General features: G+C 50.5%; 1 non-coding gene across 1 annotated transcript; it reads right to left on the reverse strand.

Annotated features, from left to right (window-relative positions):
* Positions 1 to 262: 262 nt before the first annotated feature.
* On the reverse strand, positions 263 to 335 carry Trnas-gcu (transfer RNA serine (anticodon GCU)). Its single transcript has one exon. It is a non-coding gene; the product is annotated as a tRNA-Ser (tRNA).
* Positions 336 to 22064: the final 21729 nt, after the last annotated feature.

The following is a 22064-nucleotide window of genomic DNA, read 5'->3' on the forward strand; positions in this document are numbered from 1 at the left end:
TGTTCTTGCTGTGTATCCGAATTTTTACTTATACTATGTATATATATATATATATCTATATATATATATATATATATATATATATATATATATATATATATATATATATATATATATATATATATATATATATATATATATATACATACATATAATAGGGCTTGGCAGTCAAGAAAACCTCAGAAAGCAGAGGGGTGAATACGTTACGTTATAGAAAGAAATTAGGAATTTTTTGGGTCAGAAAGAAAATGGTGAAAAAATGCCCACCGGGTGGGATCCGAACCCACGACCTCCAGAATAGCGGTCTGGTGCGATAACCACTACGCTACCAGCGGGGCTGTTTCCCCACCACTTTATCGGGTATTTATGTTAAGGTGTTTTTTGTTTCCTGTCCTTGGTGGTGGTAGCGAGCGCCACTCCGACTACCCAAGGACAGGAATCAAAAAAAGACGACAGGCGCGCGTCTGTGAACCCGCTCCATCTTGGATAACGGTCATTAAAGGCCTTTCGTCAGCCACCTTGCATTGAGCAATACATCTCTTAGAATATATATATATAGTCCTGCTAATAAATCACTGGGAGAAAAAGGAAGCCGTTGAAAGAAGACGACAAAAAATTAACCCACCTTCCCGCGAGGGGAACCCTGTGAAGATGCGACGCATCTTGGTGGTTCACATGGTATTTCCGTTGGGTTGATTCTCTAATTGCGTGAAACGTGTGAGGAACGCGTATGATGTATTCTTTATTTCTTTGGCCGGTGCTGGAACGACCGCGGCTATGACGCAACACAATCCAACACAATCCACATTAATCCAATCTAATCAAAATCCAATCCAATTCAATCCAATCCAATCCAAGCCAAGCCAAGCCAAGCCAACCCAATCGAATCCAATCCAATGCCCCTCGCGAGAGAGTGTTCGCTATCGGAGAGGAGAGGGGGTGTGTGGCGGAGAGCGCAGCTCGCGTGGCGAAGAGAATGGGGGAGTGGTGTGGACGGACAACAAAAACGCCGTATGGAGGGACAAGGCGAGTGAATGAGATGTAGTCGCATCTAAAACTGCAAAGCAAACGGCGCGAGATGCGCCGCCAAGTTCATCGAAACCAGCTACGGCGCCGAGCCGCTCGAGACCGTAGCACGAGCTGCGTAGGCCGCCTGCCAAAAGGGGGTGCGGCCAGCACCAGTGGTCGGTGGCTGTAAGGAGGTCGGGAAAGAACACAGAGGAAGTCGAAGGGTGGAGTATGACTGGAAGCACGATGCTCGGGCAACCGGAGCCGTGCTGGGACCCAAGAGGTTCTCCACAGGCGCAATCTCAAGTACATCTCCGCAAAGGAAGTCGTCTAGCTGGGCATCAGTGAAAGACAGCAGGGCTTTCAGAGAATTCAGTTCGCCACGACGGTGAAGGGAGCATGGAGCGCGCTCTTGCCCTGCGGCCACGACACTTCTCCTAGATATTTCCACTCTACTTCCGACCTGTGCTGTTACCCACCACCTACTGTGTCATATTCCTTTGTTGAACGACTGTGACTTTTACGCTTGGTTGAAATAATCACCATTTTATATACCGCATTGTCGGAGCTCTCCATTGTTATTCAGTTTGTCTCGCTCTGTTGTGTGATTTTGATTTGGCTTTCGGGTCGTGGAAACAAAGTCTCCTTTCGAAACGTTCTCCTATTTAATAGTGTCCCTGAACCTGACAATAATAAGCATCCACGGCAGGACTAGACAATGTGGTTGTACATAACCTTAAAACGCGACATGGACACACCAGAACTATTCGAATTGCGGCAACACTTAGGGTTAAGCCGCGACGAGCTAAGGAAGTGGGTACCCGAGGAGCAAGGGCATTGGCGGGAGGAAGCTGCTCGCGCCATTGAAACTTCTCGTGGGAGGAGACCGTGTGATCACAAATCCGCGGAACGAAACTTTACTTGGAACACAAGTGGCAGTATATATATATATATATATATATATATATATATAGTCTGAAAACATAAACACTCACACAGAGCGCGAAAAAAATAAGGTTAGTAGAGACAGACAAACGAGAAAGACGTAGAAAATAGAAAAAATTTACTGACGTTTCAGGGAGAGGACAGGGTACTGAAGAAAGGGAGTCCTCTCCCTGAAACGTCAGTAAACGTTTTTCTATTTTCTACGTCTTTCTCGTTTGTCTCTGTCTCTACTAACCTTATAAATATATATATATATAGTATGTTGGAAATCGTAGAGGAAGAAGATGTGTCTCCTGGCTCGAGGGCACGAGTATCAGTATTATTGTACATAACAAATTGATCACCATTAAAAGGGTCGTTCGATCAGGGGTCCCACGGCTTCTTTTCCTGGCGGCGCACCCGCAACGAGGTGTCCGATCCGCAACATTTGGTGCCGAAACCCGGGAAAACGAGCGGCTCCCACCGACGTGGTACAACGAGTGACAGCGACGACGAGTTTCTTCTAGAAACGGTCGCCCAAGCGAGCTTCGTCCTTCTCGGAACCGCACCCAGGGAGACAACGCGCGGACCGGGCTGCCTACCAAGCGAGTAAGCCGGACTTTTTCGCTGAACGATGGACCGGCTGAAGGCGAAACGCGCTGCAAGGCGAGCCCAAGCGACGAAAATTTCGTCAGAGGCGACAGCACTCATCGAGAGCGGCTGCTCCGACCGGCTCGCGCTCCGGAAGGTGTTGGACAAGCTAATGGCTAGCCGCGAGGAGCATAGCAAGATCGACGCCCAGGTCGAGGAGTATTAATTTAAACATGGTTGCTAGCCCGGGCCTGACAGGCCCGGGCTAGCAACCATGTTTAAATTAATACTTGAACTAAACAATTTTCAATTTTCCGATGAACACTACCTTCAAGTAAGTGGAACTTCTATGGGCACAAGAATAGGCCCTAATTATGCAAGTATCTTTATGGGTGTCCTGGAAGACAAATTTCTTGCCGACCGCTGCCTTCAACCCTTTTTCTACAGGCGTTTTATCGATGATATCTTCTTAATTTGGCAACATGGGGAATCTGAGCTTTATTCCTTTATAGCTGATTTTAATAACGCCCACCCGTCTATTAACTTCTCGCACAATATCTCAGAATCTACAATTGACTTTCTCGACGTAACCGTGTCCCTAGTCAATGGAAAATTGTCGACTAAACTGTATAGAAAGCCCACTGACAGGCATCAGTATCTGCACTTCGAAAGCTGCCATGTTAAACACAATAAAACTAGTATACCATACAGCCAAGCTCTTCGTTTCAAAAGAATATGCTCTGAGCAATCAGATTTTGTTGATAACTGCGGCAAACTCCGGGAATCTCTAATCAAGCAAAACTACCCTCAAGAATTAATTGACGATGCTCTGAAGCGCGCGGATTCCCTGGACCGCAAAACGCTTCTCGAACCGCAGAATAACACAACGGCTGATTCACAACCCAATCTCGTTCTCACCCACTCGGCGTCTGCGCCGAAAGTCACAGGTATTTTAAAGAAGCATCATAATATCCTTATGCAAAGTCAGCGACTTAGAAGCATTTTTAAAGAGCCACCGCGCGTAGTCTATCGCCGTTACAAAAACCTACGGGACATGCTGACCTCTTCCACGATCGCATCGCCATCTTCGCATGGATGTTCTCCTTGCCAAAAAGCTCGTTGCAAAGTGTGCGCCCATATGACCACGTCACTAACGGTAAAGAGCACAACTTCTGACTTTTCCTTAAAAATTAAAGGCAATTTTAACTGCGATACGTCGAATGTAGTATATCTCCTAGAGTGCTCAGTCTGCGCACTCCAGTATATCGGCCAAACCGAGACGTCTTTCAGGCTCCGTTTTAATAACCACCGGGCGCACGCACGTTCCTCTCCGGGGCTTCCTTTGTCTAAGCATGTAAATATTCCCGGTCACTCTTTCGAAAAAATTAGGGCTACTGTACTGGAATCAGGTTTCCGTTCGCATCACGAAAGGGAAGTGCGTGAGTCTTTTTTAATTCATAAATTTAACACAGTCAAACGGGGTATCAATGAAAGTGTAGGAACGTTAACGTGCCTCTTGCCCTGATGTGCTGGCGTCATTGCATTATCCCCATTGGAACCGTAGAAGCAGAGCCACCTTTTTCAATGAGGCTTTACCGATTCATTTGTGTGGTTACGCGAACGGAAGCGATATGAAATGTTTCCAGAAACGATGACATCTTTTCTTTCTTTTTTATATCTACAAACTGCTCCTGATGTGTTTGCGTATTAAGTGCTAAGCTGTAATCCCCGAACGTTATCATTTTCTTTCTAAAGGGTATTTGTTGATCCTCCCTGATCCGTTCCGATATTCCGTACAAGTTCTGTATTTGAAAACGTCATGTTAATTCACACGTGTACAAACACCACGTGTGCTCTTCTTATTTTATTATTGTTGATTTGTATCTGCAAAGTGGCAAGACTCTTCGTCAGCCTTTATCATTTCCTGCCTATATATTCAGCGCGCTCAATTACCGAAGTTTACTCTGACGAAGACCGGACCCCGGTCGAAACGTTAGTTCGAGCATCGTTTTCATACGTGTGTCTACCCTCTCGTGTATTTTTGAAACCGAATCCCGGAACTGATTCATCGCTATATATATATATATATATATATATATATATATATATATATATATATCGATATATATATATATATATATATATATATATATATATATATATATATATATATATATATTGTCACGTACCAGTCTGTGGGATGAGAGCATTAACTAGGACAAACATGCTAATCCCCCGCGTGGGTACGTGCCGTGTGATGGGCACAGCAGAGGACGACGAAGGAGCGCGTTAGCTAGCGGCTCGTGTGCTCGGTTCTTGGTCGCCATTTTGCTAGCCACCAACCGGTGCTCTTTGTGTGTTTCCTCTGGAAAGTTAGGCACCTCGCCTAATAAATACTTTGCCCCTGCGTCTTCGCCAAGACAACTTCTCTGCGCCCCTGTTTGACAGGACGCAACACTGGTGGAGGGTGCTTCCGATGCCCCGTACGCCCCCGGACGTTATCCCCGAGAGACCTTCGCCCGTCCACACTCCGGTTCATCGGTGTAGCCGCCGGAAACTCGGCCTTCCTTCAGAACAGGGCCCTCTCTTGGAATCTACATCAAGAAGGCACGCTTCTCAGCCAGAGGTAATGGCGCAGGCAATGCCTACTACGGTGACTTTTCAGCAGCCGCGCGAACCCGCCCACTTCCACGGAGAGGATTACGAAGACGTTGAGGACTGGCTTGAACAGTTCGAGCGTGTGGCTGCATTCAACCAGTGGAGTGCCACCCAAAAGCTCCAACAAGCCTATTTTGCTCTTGAGGACGGTGCAAGGACGTGGTTCGAGAATTGGGAAGCGAGCCTGCGCACTTGGGAGGACTTTCGTCGCGAGGTTCAAGCGAAATTCGCCAATGCCGACCGCCGCGAACAAGCACAGCGTCTCCTGGAAGCACGGACTCAGAAACCTAACGAGAGTGTGGCTATGTTCGCGGAGGACATGGCCCGACTGTTCAAGCGAGCCGACCCAGACATGGCAGAATGTAAGAAATTACGCCATCTTATGCATGGCGTAAAAGAACAGCTTTTCGCCGGCCTCGTCCGAAATCCGCCACGAACGGTCCAAGAATTCATCCGCGAGGCTACTGCCATTGAGAGGGCACTACAACAGCGCTCCCGACAATACGACCGCATGGGCGCCAAAACATCGTCGAGCATCTCTGCTGTCATAGCCACGGATGACGACAACCGCCTTCGGGATCTCATCCGCGCGGTGTTGAGAGAAGAGCTCGCTAAGTGCGGCATCATCCCATCGGGGCCCATACAGGCCTCCGTCGCCGACATAGTGCGCGATGAAATTCGCAACGCGATTTCCCTACCAGCAGCGCAGCCAGCGTCACCATGCCCAGTTTCCTACGCCACGGCTCTCACTGTTCAGGCTCCCGCCACAACCACTAGACCTGCCGCGCGGCTTCTCCCATACCACCCGCCGCACCCAGCCGAATGCTGGCCACAACAAGCAGTCCCTCTTACTGCCCAACAGCAGTTTCGTAATAACTCTTCGGTACGTCCGCAACAGTACTATCGTCCCCAAGTACGCAAGACCGACCTTTGGCGAACTCCCGACAACCAGCCGCTCTGCTATCACTGTGGCGAACCAGGGCACATTTATCGCCGGTGCCCCTACCGTGAAATTGGACTGCCTGGATTCCCACCCAACGCTGTTCGGCCCCAATTCGGAGAAAGACCGGTCGCCATTTCTGACTACCTCGCCGAGCGTCGAGCTACCGCACCACTCCGCCGATCGCGTTCGTCGTCCCCAGCTCCCCAAGGTTCGCCCGGCCGCCGCACTCCTGGAGGGCCACCTACCCGGCGGTCTGCAACGCCACCGCGGGGAAACTAGATGATGCAACCTTGGGAGGCAAGGTTGCCAGTAGTCGAAGCTCCGAAGGCCTCCCTCTACCGCCGGCAGTTGGGGAACCGGCAGCCCAAAACTTCGACGTCGACGTGAACGCGCGGCCCGAACTTACAGTTTTTCTCGACGGACACGAAATGACCGCATTAGTGGACACCGGGGCGGACTACTCGATAATTAGTCGGGAACTCTCTGACAGGCTCAGAAAGGTCAAGACCCCATGGGATGGACCTCAGATTCGGACTGCCGGGGGTCACCTAATGACGCCTGTCGGAAAATGTACCGCGAGGGTACGCATTGGTGACTCTGACTTCGTCGGTACGTTCGTCGTCCTTCCGGAGTGCTGCAGAGAGCTTATTATAGGAATGGACTTCTTCCGCGATCATGATGCGGTAATCGACGTCGGCGAAGGCTTTGTGAGTTTTTCTACGAAAACTAACACACCAGAACGTACCGGCAACCGACCCATACACCTGCGAATTGTCGGTGACGAAGTTAGCCTACCACCAAGATCCTGCATGCTTGTTTCCGTTAGGTGTGATAACCTATTAAGCGGCCCTGGTATTGCCGAGGTCTTGAGTCCCCTTCTTCTGGAAAGTGGGATCGCAATTGCTAGGGGCCTGTTGACGCTAGCGTGCGGCGAAGCGGAGGTACTGCTGACAAACTTCACCAATGAACGTCGACAAGTCGCCAAGGGAACGGCGGTTGCCGTCTTCGAAGACATCGACAACGCAATGGACTGCTTCGTTCTACAGAGTAAAGCGTCAGCCGTGGTGCCAAATAAGCTCGAAATCGACGTTAACCGCAACCTCCCGCCGACAGAGCAACGCCAGCTTTCTGAGCTCTTAAACAGTTTCCGGGACTGCTTTTTGTCGACGTCGGGCGTCCGCCAAACCCAGTTGGTTAAACACCGAATAATTACTGCCGCCAATGAAAGACCGGTTCGGCAGAACCCCTACCGAGTGTCCGCGAAAGAACGCGATGCGATAAGGCAGCAGGTGGACCAGATGCTAGACGACGACGTCATTCAGCCATCGACAAGCCCCTGGGCGTCACCCGTCGTCATGGTCAAAAAGAAGGATGGTAGCTTGAGATTCTGTGTCGATTATCGCAAACTGAACCAAGTCACCAAAAAAGACGTATATCCTCTGCCGAGAATAGACGACTCACTCGATCGATTACGACATGCCCGCTACTTTTCGTCAATGGACTTAAAGAGCGGATACTGGCAAATCGAAGTCGATGAGCGTGACCGTGAAAAGACCGCATTTGTTACTCCCGACGGGCTTTATGAGTTCAAAGTTCTTCCTTTTGGTTTGTGCTCAGCGCCTGCAACATTTCAAAGAATGATGGACACGGTTCTGTCTGGATTGAAGTGGCAAACGTGTTTGGTATACCTAGACGACGTCGTCGTGTTTTCCAGGACCTTTCAAGAGCACTTGGAGCGATTCACGTCCGTTCTTCAGGCTATCTGATCTGCCGCACTGACACTGAAACCAGAAAAATGCCACTTCGGGTATGAAGAACTACTATTTCTCGGTCACGTTGTCAGTCGAGCTGGCGTACGCCCGGATCCTGATAAACTTGATGCCGTGTCGAAGTTCTGCACGCCTACCGACAAAAAGAGCATTCGGCGTTTTCTGGGGCTGTGCTCTTATTACCGGAGATTCATAGCGAACTTCTCCCACATTGCGGCCCCACTCACTCGCCTCACACGTGACGACGTAGCTTTCATCTGGAGTGATGAACAGCAAGAGGCGTTTGACGAGCTCCGACGGCGCTTACAGACACCACCTGTGCTGGCTCATTTCGATGAGGATGCCGCAACTATGGTTCACACGGATGCCAGCAATGTGGGGCTCGGCGCCGTTCTCGTCCAGTGGCAAGACGGCGCCGAAAAAGTCATCGCTTACGCCAGCCGGACACTATCACGGGCCGAAAGTAACTACTCGGCCACCGAGAAAGAGTGCCTTGCTGTTGTTTGGGCCCTCCTCAAATTCCGACCATACCTTTATGGGCGTCATTTTACCGTCGTCAGCGACCACCATTCCCTCTGCTGGCTCACGAATCTTAAGAATCCTACTGGCCGTCTTGCGCGATGGAGCTTAAGACTCCAGGAATTCGACATGACCATCATACATAAATCCGGCAAGCGGCATTCAGACGCAGACTGCCTTTCAAGAGCTCCTGTTGGCCTTGCCCCCGCCGATGACGACGACAGCGACGATGCCGCGCTAATCGGAGTTCTGGACGCACCCACCATTTCGGAACAGCAGCGCGCAGATCCGGAACTACGATCGCTGTTTGATTTTTTACAAGGCCACACTACCGTCGTGCCGAAGGCATTTGCCAGAGGACTGTCCTCATTCTGTCTGCGGAGCAACGTTCTCTATAAGAGAAATTTCGCGTCGAGTGGGAGTAACTACCTGCTTGTCGTATCCAACCTTCTCAGGAATGAAATCTTGCAGGCCTGTCACGACGAGCCTAGCGCCGGTCACTTCGGTTACACACGTACGCTGGCACGGATCAAGCAGAAGTACTACTGGCCGAAGCTATCGGCCACCGTACGGCAGTATGTACGAACTTGCCGGGACTGCCAGCGACGGAAAGCACCACCCGGCCGGCCAGCCGGACTTCTGCAGCCCGTTCAGGTTCCTAGAACGCCTTTCGAACAAGTTGGCATGGACTTGCTCGGCCCCTTTCCAACTTCCACAACTGGGAACAAATGGATAGTAGTCGCCACGGATTACCTAACCAGGTATGCCGAAACGAAGGCGCTACCACGGGCTACAGCGCTTGAGGTTGCGCAGTTTTTTCTAACAAGAATTGTGCTGCGGCATGGCGCACCGGCAGTGCTGATTACAGACCGTGGAACGGCCTTCACGGCGCAACTGCTGCAAGAAGTGTTGAGATTGAGCGGCACGTCCCACCGAAAGGCCAGTGCGTACCACCCCCAAACCAACGGCTTAACAGAACGTCTGAACCGAACAATAGCCGACATGCTCAGTATGTACGCCGATGCGGAACACAAGACGTGGGATGCAGTTTTGCCTTACGTAACGTTCGCGTATAATACGGCCCAACAAGAGACGACGCAAATGACCCCATTTGCACTTGTCTACGGTAGGGAACCTTCCACAATGCTTGACGCCATGCTGCTACCCGATACCCACGACGACCAAGACGGCCCCCTTCACGAGTTAGTGCGTAGCGCCGAAGAAGCACGCGCGCTGGCACGCCAGCGAATACAACAGCACCAGCGTTGTGACGCCGCTCGCTACAATCTTCGCCACCGACATGCAACCTTCTCCCCTGGGGACCAGGTCTGGGTGTGGACTCCAGTTAGGCGCCGGGGACTCTCGGAAAAGCTTATGCGGCGTTACTTTGGCCCGTACACGGTGTTACGACAGCTCAGCGATGTTACCTACGAAGTCGCTCCAGCCAGCCCAAGCGCCGCAGGACGTTCCCGATCTCGCCCAGAAATTGTGCATGTGGTCCGCATGAAACAATACTTCTCGCGGTGATCACACAATGCATCTAGCAGCGGACTACATTTTCTGCGCATAACCGTAGCATCGAGTCGATGCTTTTGAGGAGAGGGGGTAATGTCACGTACCAGTCTGTGGGATGAGAGCATTAAGTAGGACAAACATGCTAATCCCCCGCGTGGGTACGTGCCGTGTGATGGGCACATCAGAGGACGACGAAGGAGCGCGTTAGCTAGCGGCTCGTGTGCTCGGTTCTTGGTCGCCATTTTGCTAGCCACCAACCGGTGCTCTTTGTGTGTTTCCTCTGGAAAGTTAGGCACCTCGCGTAATAAATACTTTGCCCCTGCGTCTTCGCCAAGACAACTTCTCTGCGCCCCTGTTTGACAGGACGCAACAATATATATATATATATATTTATATATATATATATATATATATATATATATATATATATATATATATATATATATATATATATATATATATATATATATATATATTGTAAGGGATATAGTTGACCCTCCGGTAGTAGACCGAACGTTGTTTATTGGCAGGAACAGAAGCAAGGCGAGCGCAGGTACAAGCGTACAGATGATGGCCAAACACACGCGCCAAGCACCTTCTGCCGTACTTCTTCCACTGCTACCAGCGTGCGCGCATACCGTCGTGCATAGATTGGCCCCGATCGCATGGCACTCTTTCTTGATGTGGCGCATACCCGGATAAGCTGATGGCGTTAGAAGAGCTGCTCATTATCCTTGCTACAATCGCCCCCGGTGAAAAGGAGCAACCTGGCGACTTAGGGTGAGGACGACACCAGGGGGTCGTAGTAGGGCTTCAGTCGTTGAACGTGGGCTGCTTCACGCCCCCGGCGGCGAAGATCAGAGGAGGGGGTGACTGGTTCCCCAATGTAGTTGCCGGGTGAAGTGCGGGCGATGATTTTGCAAGGGCCATGATATTTGGCGACAAGGTTTGAGGAGAGACCCGGTGTTAGGCAGGGCACCCAAAGCCAGGCATGTGAGCCGGGGTCAAATGTCGGATGGGTGGTGAAATCGTGACGGCGATGCTTCTGGCGCTATTGATGTGCAGTTGTAAAGGAACGAGCGAGTTGGCGACACTCTTCGGCTTGCTGCGCTACTTGCGAAACCGGTTTAAATTCTGTGGGGTCAGGGTTGTAAGGCAGTATGGTGTCCAGTGTACAGGTCGGCTGGCGTCCATAAAGTAGGAAAAACGGAGAAAATCCCGTCGTTGTCTGCGTAGCCGTGTTGTATGCATACGTTATGAACGGAAGTACGAGGTGCCAATTGGAGTGATCCGACGACACGTACATTGATAGCATATCTCCCAGGGTGCGGTTGAAGCGCTCTGTGAGCCCATTGGTTTGCGGGTGGTAGGAGGAGCTCGTGCGGTGAACAACGTGGCATTCGGCGAGTAGAGCTTTAACAACGTCCGATAGAAAAACGCGGCCACGATTACTCAGAAGTTCCCGAGGCGCTCCGTGACGAAGTACAAAGTGACGTAAAAGAAAACTGGCGACGTCACGAGCCGTGGATGCCGGCAAAGGCAGCTGTTTCGGCGTACCTTGTGAGGTTGTCGACCGCTACAATTATCCACCGGTTACCGGCAGCCGTTAAAGGCAGGGACCCGTACAGATCGATTCCAACGCGATCAAAGGGTTTAGAGGGGCACGGTAGTGGTTGCAACGGCACTGTAGAGCGAGTAGGCAGTGATTTGCGACGCTGACACTCCGGACATGAGCGCACGTACTTCCGCACGTAGGTATACATGCCCCTCCAATAGTAACGTAGGCGTAGTCGCTCGTACGTTTTCAGGACGCCAGCGTGCGCGCAACTCGGGTCGGCATGAAAGGCGGAGCAGATGTCGGCACGCAGATGGCGTGGGATAACCAAAAGCCACTTGCGACTGTCCGAGTTGTAATTACGACGATAAAGGAGCTCTTCACGCAGTTGGTAGTGAGAGGCTTGTCGCCGCATTGCTCTGGGTGCACCGGTAGCTGAAGGACCAGAGAGGACGCCGATGATGGAAGCTATCCATGGGTCCTTACGCTGCTCGGCCGTCATGTTGGTGACACTGAGCGACGACAAGCTACAGTCCACTGTGGCAAGGTGAGACACGTCAGCCAGGATTGGAGAGCGGGAGAGTGCGTCAGCATCCGAATGCTTACGGCCGTAACGCTAAACCACGCGGATATCATATTCTTGCAGGCGAAGAGCCCACCGCCCAAGACGACCTGAAGGATCCTTCAGGGAGGCCAGCCAACAAAGCTCGTGGTGATCGGTCAGCACGTCAAATGTGCGGCCATACAAGTACGGGCGGAACTTCCCAAGTGCCCATATTTTGGCCAAACATTCCTTCTCCGTGACGGAGTAACTTGTTTCTGCTTTCGTGAGGGCCCGACTTGCGTACGCAACAACATACTCCTCACAGCCGGATTTTCGCTGAGCGAGCACGGCCCCCAGGCCAATCCCTACTCGCATCAGTGTGCACTTCCGTGGGGGCCGACGGGTCAAAATGCCGTAATATAGGCGGGGATGTCAACAAACGACACAGTGTCGCAAACGCCTCGTCGCAGTATGGTGAGCAAGCAGAAATGCCGCTGTCGTTGCCGAGGAGCTTGGTAAGAGGCGAAATGATGGTCGCGATGTTGCGAACAAACCGTCGAAAATAAGAAGAGAGGCCAATGAAGCTCCGAAACGCCTTCAGTGTGGTCGGCTTCCGGAACTCTGCAACGGCTCGAAGCTTTGTTGCGTCGGGGCTGATGCCATCTTTGGAAACAACATGACCCAAGATGGTAAGCTTGCGTGCGGCGAACCGGCATTTCTTGAGGTTTAGCTGCAGCCCAGCGTTCGCAGGGCAAGTCAGGACTTGTTCTAGGCGAATCAAGTGTGTCTCGAAATCTGGAGAGAAAACGACTACGTCGTCCAGGTAACAGAGGCACGTCTTCTACTTGAGGCCATGGAGGAGACTGTCCATCATTCTTTCGAACGTGGCGGGGGCGTTGCAAAGCCCAAACGGCATAACGTTAAATTCGTAAAGGCCGTCTGGGGTTACAAATGCCGTCTTTGCGCGATCAGCCTCGGCCATGGGAACTTGCCAGTACCCGGAGCGTAAGTCGAGTGACGAGAAAAATTCCGCTCCCTGCAGAGAGTCCAGCGCATCTTAGATACGCGGAAGAGGGTACACGTCTTTTCTTGTGATGGTATTCAAGCGGCGATAATCAACGCAAAACCGTATAGAGCCGTCTTTCTTCTTAACCAGAACCACTGGTGAAGCCCACAGACTCTTCGAGGGACGAATAACACCTCGTTGAAGCATATCTGTGACGTGGTCTTCAATGGTTCGCCGCTGCTGTCGGAGACACACAATATGGGCGCTGTCGAAGTGGAGCATGTGATCCTGTGTCGACTGAGTGCGTAACAGTAGACGTGCGGCCCAGAGAGGTTTGCTTGCAATCAAAGGAAGAACGAAACTTCGAAAGCAATAAAGTAATACGTTCTCGCTGGATTGCATCCAGATTGGCGTCGATGCAGTGGGCAAAGGCATCGGATGGCAATAGCCCGGGCGAACATGGAGAAGCACTCAGTTCACTGATCTCAACATGAGAAAGATCCCCTGGTACGTCAACAACTGGACGAGCATCTACAAGCTCTGCGAAGCAAAGTGTTTCTCCCTTAGTAGAGCGCACGGGGTCGCTGGCGGATTGGTCACCAACATAGTGGTGGCGCCATCACGCACAGTAAAAACGGTGGAAGGTAGCGGAAGGCATTTGCGGCGAAAGAAAATGAGAGAAGGCGTAAACAAAACACTGGCGTCGGGGACAGAGGTAGAGCACAGGGGCACGATGACGGAGGAGCTGGGCGGGACGTCGGTGTCTTCAGCGACGAGTAATTTTGTAACGGCATTACAGGAACCGTGGAAAAGAACAGAAGAAAGCTCGACTTCAGCACGGGAACAATCATTGATAGCGTTATTGTGGGAAAGAAACTCCCACCCGAGAACGTGTGTAAGGGGCTCAGCTGCGGGCAGGTTATGCTGAGCCGATTGTAGTGCCTCAGCGACCTCTTCCTTGATGACATTCTGAAACGAAGGCACCAGGGTGGAAGGCGGGTCTGAGATGTAGAGCAGGAGGGAGACTTGGCGGGCCACCTCTTCCCGAATACAACCTTTGATTCGCGGAAACAGCGCAGGGTCTCCTTCATATACTGCCTCCATACTTGATACAGGCTGCTCCCAAACACAAGCTTTCCGTGTGAGGGCTCGCTGCTTGCGAAGCTCGTCGAAACTCTGGCAAAGGCGGACGACGTCAGCGAAAGTTCGGGGGTCCTTGGATAGTAACATCTGGAAGGCGTCGTCATCGACTCCCTTTAAGATGTGTCGGACCATCTCTGTTTCTGTCATGGAGGGGATGATGATGGTTGGGTTTTTATGGCGCAAGGCCGACTAAGGGCAAAGAGCGCCAGAGAAAAGTTTATGTAATGAAGTGAAGTGGTTACCACAAAAAGGTAGGTAAGAAAATGTGTCAACCGAACAAAGTAAAATCAGTTAAAGATAATGGTGATGGCTGGTGTATAGGGCCAGGTTTGATTATGCGTGATAGGAAATGAGGTTTAAAAACTTAACGTTTGACAAATACTCAATCACACATTTTACAGAAACGCTGGCATCGTCATCTAGAAACAGCGATGGATGTAGTGGGATATGTTGTCTGTAGAGTTCTCTGAAGTGTTTGTGTCGTGTTGTCTGAAGTGCCTTGCATGTGATTAGTATGTGCACTACGGATAGGGCCTCTCCGCACCTGCTGCACAGAGGTCTTGGAGATGCAGTGAGAAGGTGCGAGTGCGTTGAATTTGTGTGCCCTATCCGTAATCTGGCCAAGGCGACTTCAGAGTATCTATTGCGTGTGTCGGTGGTGTATGGTTCCAAGTGAGGTTTTATTACGTGTAACTTGTTGTCTGTTTGTTCACTCCAGTGTGTTTGCCATGTTTGCCATGTCTGTGTATGCTCGCTGACGTTGTAGGTTCCATTTGTTGCACTCCACATAGAGGCTTTGGACCGGGCTAGTGCGGAAGGCACCACACGCCAGGCAGAGCCCGAGATGGAGCTCTGGGTCGAGCATTTTGAGGGATGTTTTACTTGCTGACTCATAAGCAACGCTACCATAGGCCAATCGTGAACCTATCAAGCTGGTAAAAACACGTAAAAGAAGTTGTTTGTCAGCACCAAAAGAGATGTGCGGCAGAACCTTCAGGATATTCATCGTTTTTAAGCATTTATATTTTTATTGTTTTATGTGTCGGATGAATGTGAGCTTTTCGTCAAAGATAATACCTAAGAACTTGTGTTTCTTTTTTACAGGAATAGAGGCACCGTGGAGTTGAATGTCTGGTTCCGGCCGAATGCCACGCCTCTTGCAAAACAAAACACAAGTGCACTTCCCTGGATTAAATTTAAAACCATTGCAATCTGCGCAGCCGGCAAGCTTGCTCACACCAAGCTGGACTTGCCGCTCGCAGACAGAGAAGTTACAAGACTTAAAAGATAACTGTACGTCGTCTACATAAATTGAACAAGAAATCGGCGGTGGCAATACCTTCCGAAGAGAATTCATTTTCACAATAAACAAAGTGCAACTTAAAACGCCACCTTGTTGCACACCGTTTTCCTGCACACGAACCCTAGAAAGTGCAGTTCCAACTCGCACGCGAAACGTTCTTCCAGACAGGTAACTGGCAAGCGTGTTCATCATGTTACCCGATATGCCACAGGACTTCAAATCGCTGAGGATGCCGTACCGCCAAGCAGTATCGTACGCCTTTTCAAGATCATAGAAGACTGTCATACAGTACTGCTTGTGGAGGAAAGCATCTTTGATATACGCCTCTAATGCAACGATTTGATCATTGGTAGATCGCCCCGCCCTGAAGCCTGCCTGGCAGCTCTCGAGAAGGCCATTGTATTCTAAGAAGTACACAAGTCGCCTGTTTATAATCTTCTTGAGGAGCTTACACAGGCAGCTTCTCAGGGCAATGGGACGATAACTGGCGGGAGAAGAAGGGTCCTTCCCTTCATTTAGGAAAGCAACTACTATGGCCTCCCTCCAAGAGCGTGGAACGTGCCCCGAAAGCCATATTTTATTGTATAGGTGTAAGAATGTTTCAAGAGTGTCTGGGTGTAGGTGTTGTATCATGATGTATGTAATCTTATCTGCGCCTGGGGCTGAATGTTTGCACGTGCTCAGGGCAACCCTCAACTCATAGAGAGTGAATTTAGAGTTGTAAGAAGTAGTTGATTTGTCTTTGTCTTGTAAGTGCTTTTTTTGCAGATGTTTTGTGTTTCATGAAAGTGCTTGTGTAGTGTGCTGAACTAGACACGTGTTCGAATTGTTGTGCAAGTGTCTTAGCCTGGTCTTCAAGTGTGTCCCCTGTTGTGCTAACCAGGGGCAGGCTGTGTGTCTGTTGTCCTTTGCGCTTACGTAGTATACGTGTCCAGACTTTGTGTGTGTCCGTGTATGAATTAATGGATGTCAAGAAGGTGTGCCAACTCTCTCGTTTTGCCTCACGGCTCACACGTTTTCTGAACGCCTTGGCCGGTTTGAATAAAATAAGGCTACCCGACGTGGGGTACCGACGAAGGATACCCCACGCCTTGTTCTGGGCCTCTCGCGCCCGCCTACAGCCCTCATTCCACCACGGCCTCCTCTGGTTCACGGGACACCAGAGCCGTGGGGAATGGAGTTTTCCGTGGCGTCGAGGATGTGCGCCTTGAGGAGTTGGGTAGCTTCTTCAACTTGTAGGTGTCCTATATATGTGTGGTGTAGTTTCGATGTCACTGTAAATGTGTTCCAGTTAGCTCGTGCTTCTTTGAACCTATTATGGGAAGATGAACTGCTTGGGCGTTTACCTATATATGTGAGTGAATTGGGGAAGTGGTCACTGCCATATGGGTCAGTGCCAACACCCCACTCAAGACATGGAAAGAGAATTGCCGAACCAATAGCCAAGTCATGATTTGAGTATGTATTGTGTCCTATGTTATGGTATGTAGGCTGTTTCTTGTTGAAAAGGCATGCTCCAGAGGATGTTAAAAACTTCTCTATTAGGCGACCTCGGGCATCCGTGCGAGAAGAGCCCCAAAGAGAATTGTGTGCATTGAAGTCGCCTGTTCAGCTGTATGGTTCAGGAAGCTGGTAGACCAGCGCCTCGAAGTCAGAGCTCAGAAGTGCAAGATCAGGAGAGATGTAGATGGAGCATACCGTTATCAACCTATTAAAAATTACTGTGCGGACGGCTACAGCCTCAAGGACGGTGTTCAAGGTGACAGGGTGGCATGCTAAGGATTTGCGGGCGATTATGGCCACACCACCAAAAGAGTGTGTGCAGCCATCCCTGTCTTTCCTGTATACCAGGTAACTATTCAAGAAATTTGTGTTTGGAATTCAGATGTGTTTCCTGGACACACATTAAACATGACTGGTTGGCATGCAGAATCTCATGCACGTCGTCAAGATTATTCAGAAGGCGTCTGCAATTCCATTGAACTATGTTTTCTCTTCCCATTGTGATGTGTTAGAGCTACTGGAATGTGATTATTTATGTAGGGTCTTTCGGGGCTTGGACTTTTGGGAGGGGCTTTTTTTCCTTCTCTACTGACCTGGACGTCGTAGCCCGGCCGGTGGAGAAAAAGCAGTGGATGCAGCGGCATCCCCAACAGACGTTGGTGCCATCACAGCCGGTGCTGGGTGAGCGAGCGGTGTGGAGGCTGGTTGGGCTGCCAGTGGCAACCCAGGGGGGGGGGGGGCGGCGGCGGGACCAAGTCCCACTCGCGGTACTGGGTCCCCGCCGAAACCAGACGCCGCTCCACCCCCAGCGTGCAGCGTCGGCGTACCTTCCCAGGGGGAAAGAGGCGAACCTCTTTCGCGCCTCTGGGAAGGTGATGTTCTCTGTGACCTTGATGTTGAAAATTTTCCTTTCTGGCTGGAACTTCTCGCATTTGCTGGAGTACGCCGCGTGTGGGCCCTGACAGTTTACGCGAAGAAATTGTTGAACGTTACAGTTGTGGGACGGGTGCTCGTGCTGGGCGCATTTTACGCAGGTAAGTCGGCCGCGACAGGAGTTTGTGGCGTGCCCGAACCGTTGGCACTTGAAACAGCGCCGCGGGTTCGGGATGTACGGCCGGACTGAACATCGGATGTAACCTGCGTTGATGAATTCTGGAAGGGTGGACTTGTCAAAGGTTAGGATGAGGTGCTTTGTCGGTATTTGTTTATCGTCTCTGCGGATTGTTACGCGCCTGACCGCTGTTACGCCCTGACTACGAAGGCCCTCCAGCAGGTCAGCTTCAGATTCATTTAGTAGGTCATACTCGGAAATGACGCCCTGGGAGCTGTTTAGGCTGCGGTGGGGCGTGACTCGGTTTGGCAGATCGGCGATGCTGGTTTGAGCAAGACGTTTATTGGCCTGATCCTGGCTACTGACCTCGACAAGAATTTCACCGGTTCGATGTTTTTTGGCCTTATACGACCCTCCAACAATACCGTCAAGAAACTTTGAAATGAGAAATACCGACTGTGAAGCAAGATGTTTTGATTGGTCGACAGATTCCATCATGATGAAGCGAGGATAGTTGTTCGGTTTCGGAGGACTCAAGTCAGGAAGTGGTGAAAAAGAAACTTCGGTGCGGCCCCTTTTCGGGGTCCGATCACGGTTGGGGGGGGGTTTGAAAATGCCATATAGCATAGTATAAAAGCAGGGAGACGGGGGTACTTTCTTCTTTGACCTTACCCTGGTAGCCAAAGAGGTCCCGGAGCTCCCCGCCTGGTAGACAGACAGGGAGCCCATCCGCCGGAGCTTGACCTGGGCTCCGACGGCCACCGTTTGAGGTTTCAACCCTTCACCTTAAAACACATCACCACGGTTGGATCCAGCTTATGTATGGGGGCTCGGGGTCCGCGGTGTCGCCAACACCGTCACCAAGATTGCTCAAGGTGCCCCGTGCGGACGTCATGGAGGGGTCGACGCGTTTGCACAGGTCGATGACATCCTCTATATAGCTAGTGAACCTCTCCCCAGCCTGCTGTCCTCGCACACGTAAGCGCTGCTCGGCTTGAAGCTTCTCAGCGTAGGGCGCCCGAAGACTTCCATGAAGTTACACCGGAAGGAGGACCACGTCTTGTTGCGGGAATCGTTATTATTCCACCACGTTTCCGTGAGACCGGTGAGAGAGAAGGGGACATTGATCAATTTGTTCTTGTCATCCCATCGGTTGTAGTTACTCAAACGTTCGTACATGCAGGGCCAGTCCGCAGCATCATTTCCATTGGTGCCGATGAACTTGGGTGGATCCCGCTCGCGCAGCGCGCCCGAGCACATGACGGTTGGTGCCGCCGACGAAGGCTGCTGGACGGATTCGTGGTTCATCGTGGACAGCGTTCGGTTGCGTAGCTCCAGGATGGGGCCGAAACACCTGACCTCCACCACTTGTAAGGGATATAGTTGACCCTCCGGTAGTAGACCGAACGTTGTTTATTGGCAGGAGCAGAAGCAAGGCGACCGCAGGTACAGATGATGGCTGAACACACGCGCCAAGCACCTTCTGCCGTACTACTTCTTCCACTGCTACCAGCGTGCGCGCATACCGTCGTGCATAGATTGGCCATGATCGCATGACACTCTTTCTTGATGTGGCGCATACCCGGATAAGCTAATGGCGTTACAAGAGCTGCTCGTTATCCTTGCTACAATATATATATTGAAGCGTGGTTTATTAGACCACTAACTAGCAGTTAGAGCTGCGGAGAAGCCGAGGTTCTTCGTGCTCAGCAAGCTATGTCCGACGCGATACTCGGTCGGCCCGTGCCCAAGCGATGCTTCTGCCTCCTCGTCGTCGGGCGTGCACCAAGCCGAATATCCCCAACGGGGAATTGTCCTTTCATGGTTGCCTGTGACAATTACATCAATCGCGTCCATAATCAACGCTACAATATATATATAGTGAGAGAGAGAGAGAGACAAACGAGAAAGACAAAGACATTAAAAATAGAGATAAATGTTTGCTGACGTTGGTTTTATTTTTATTTTTAATGTTTTTCTCTTTAATGTTTCTAATTTTAATATATATATATATATACTATGTTAAGGTAATTTTGGTGTCCTGCACTTAGGGGTGGCAGCCAACGCCACTCGGACTACTCGGGGTGAAGGGGACTTTCTTTTTAACCCCTGGGCCATTACTTGAGTGTCTACGACATGTCGAGAGTGGTCGACCAGCGTTGAACCCTCTTAAGCTACCTTTGGAACTACGACTGCCAGAACAGAGGCCCTCGATAAGCCTGTAGCGAATCAGAAAATCGGAAATGAGGGGTTTGGTGAAATAAGACATAAAATAAGGGTTGGCAGTCAAAAAAACCTCGAGAAAGTGGTGGGGAAACAGCCCCGCTGGTAGCGTAGGGGTTATCGCACCAGACCGGTATTCTGGAGGTCGTGGGTTCGGATCGCACCCGGTGGGCAATTTTTCTCCACTTTCTTTCTGACTCAAAAAATTCTTCATCTATTTCTATGACGCACCACAACCTCCCCTTTGCTCTGCTAGGTTTTCTTGACTACCAACCCTTTTTTTCTGTCTTATTTCATCGAGCCCCATATTTCCCATTTTCTGATTCGCTACATGCTTAGTAAGGGCCTCTGTTCTGGCAGTCTTGGTGCCAAAGGTAGCTATATATATTGCAATGAACTGCGACCGATTCCTAGGATGCCATGTTTATTCTCTTCGTGAACTAGCCCTGCGCTTCTTTCTTCGCTTCCAGTCGGCGGCCGTCCATTTTGGTTTAGCAGGGGATTGACCACTGAGCGCTCTTGGAGCCTTCCTCTGGCAATGCGATGCTCCTTTACACTCGGAGATACTGCAAGCGGGTCCCCCCCCCCCACAAACTGTTTGAGCGGGCTTCTGGCTCTGCCTGGGCTGTTAACCCACGAACAACTGAAAAGTCCATTGTACGCCTCCTGTCGGTGATTGTTTCTCACAGCTCGGATCGAGTTTTACTTTCTAGTTCGTGCCAGACCTTCACTTTCTTCCATTGAGCAGGAAATCATGATGGCTTCGGGAATGATCCTTTCCTCTACTCCCAGCCAGAGTATCATGATGTTCTTGCATTGAGATTGCAGTAGGTCGGTACTCGGCTCGGGAAATATTCTATTTAGGCGTTCACTTTTAGAAAGGATATTGTGATCACAATATCCTTGCCTAAAGTGAACGCCTAAAACGAATATTTCCCGAGGCGCCACCCGTTGTTTAGAGACGCAGCAAAATTTGGGCGACGCTTTCACCAAATCCTGTATCAGCCGACCACAGACAACTTGGTTGCATGCCCTGTAACAAACCACGGTGTAAGGTATGCCCACAAATGACCACCACACAGCGTGCCATTAGCACAGCTTAAAATTATTATGGTAATGCAGAAGGGAACTTTTACTGTGATTCCGCCAACGTCGTATACCTGCTGCAATGCACCCCCTGCGGCAAACAATACATCGGCCAGACTGAATCACCCTTTCGTTTGAGGTTTAACAATCACCGCTAATATGCAAGAACCTGCCCTTGTTTGCCTCTATCAAAGCACGTTAACATTCCTGGTCATTCTTGGTTTATCGGATGCGAACAGGCAGACGTACTTTCAATACAAAAAATAGGTAAATCCCGCCGGGAAATTCTTACATTCGACTCTACTTCGCTTCCGAAAGTTTCAAAATATTACATGGAGCTGGTACGAGTGACGGAATATAGACCAAAGAGTATCGTGTGTTTCTACTGTCATAACCTGGGACACATGGCCAAATTTTTTCCTTCGCCCAGTGTGTGCATAGACTGCGGTAGACCACACGCTGAGGGTGATGAATGTGACTCAACGATCTTTTCCGTCGCCTGCCAAAAAACCGGACACCCTGCTGTCAGCAAAGTGTGTCCTAGCAGGCTACCGAAAAAAAGATGAAAAGATTCGCAGAAGGAGGGCGCCCAAGCCAATAGAATTCGGCCTGCGAGCCGTCAAGCCACAGGTGGTGTCTCATGGGCCTATGCTGTTGGAAGGCACGAAAAGGAAGCTTTTGAGAATAAAAATGTAGCGGCCACCGAGTCTATACCGGAAAACC

This window comes from Haemaphysalis longicornis, unplaced genomic scaffold (assembly GCF_048455015.1).
Source record: "Haemaphysalis longicornis isolate Haplotype H1 unplaced genomic scaffold, Haemaphysalis longicornis Haplotype H1 scaffold_6, whole genome shotgun sequence".
Taxonomy (NCBI): Eukaryota; Metazoa; Arthropoda; class Arachnida; order Ixodida; family Ixodidae; genus Haemaphysalis; species Haemaphysalis longicornis.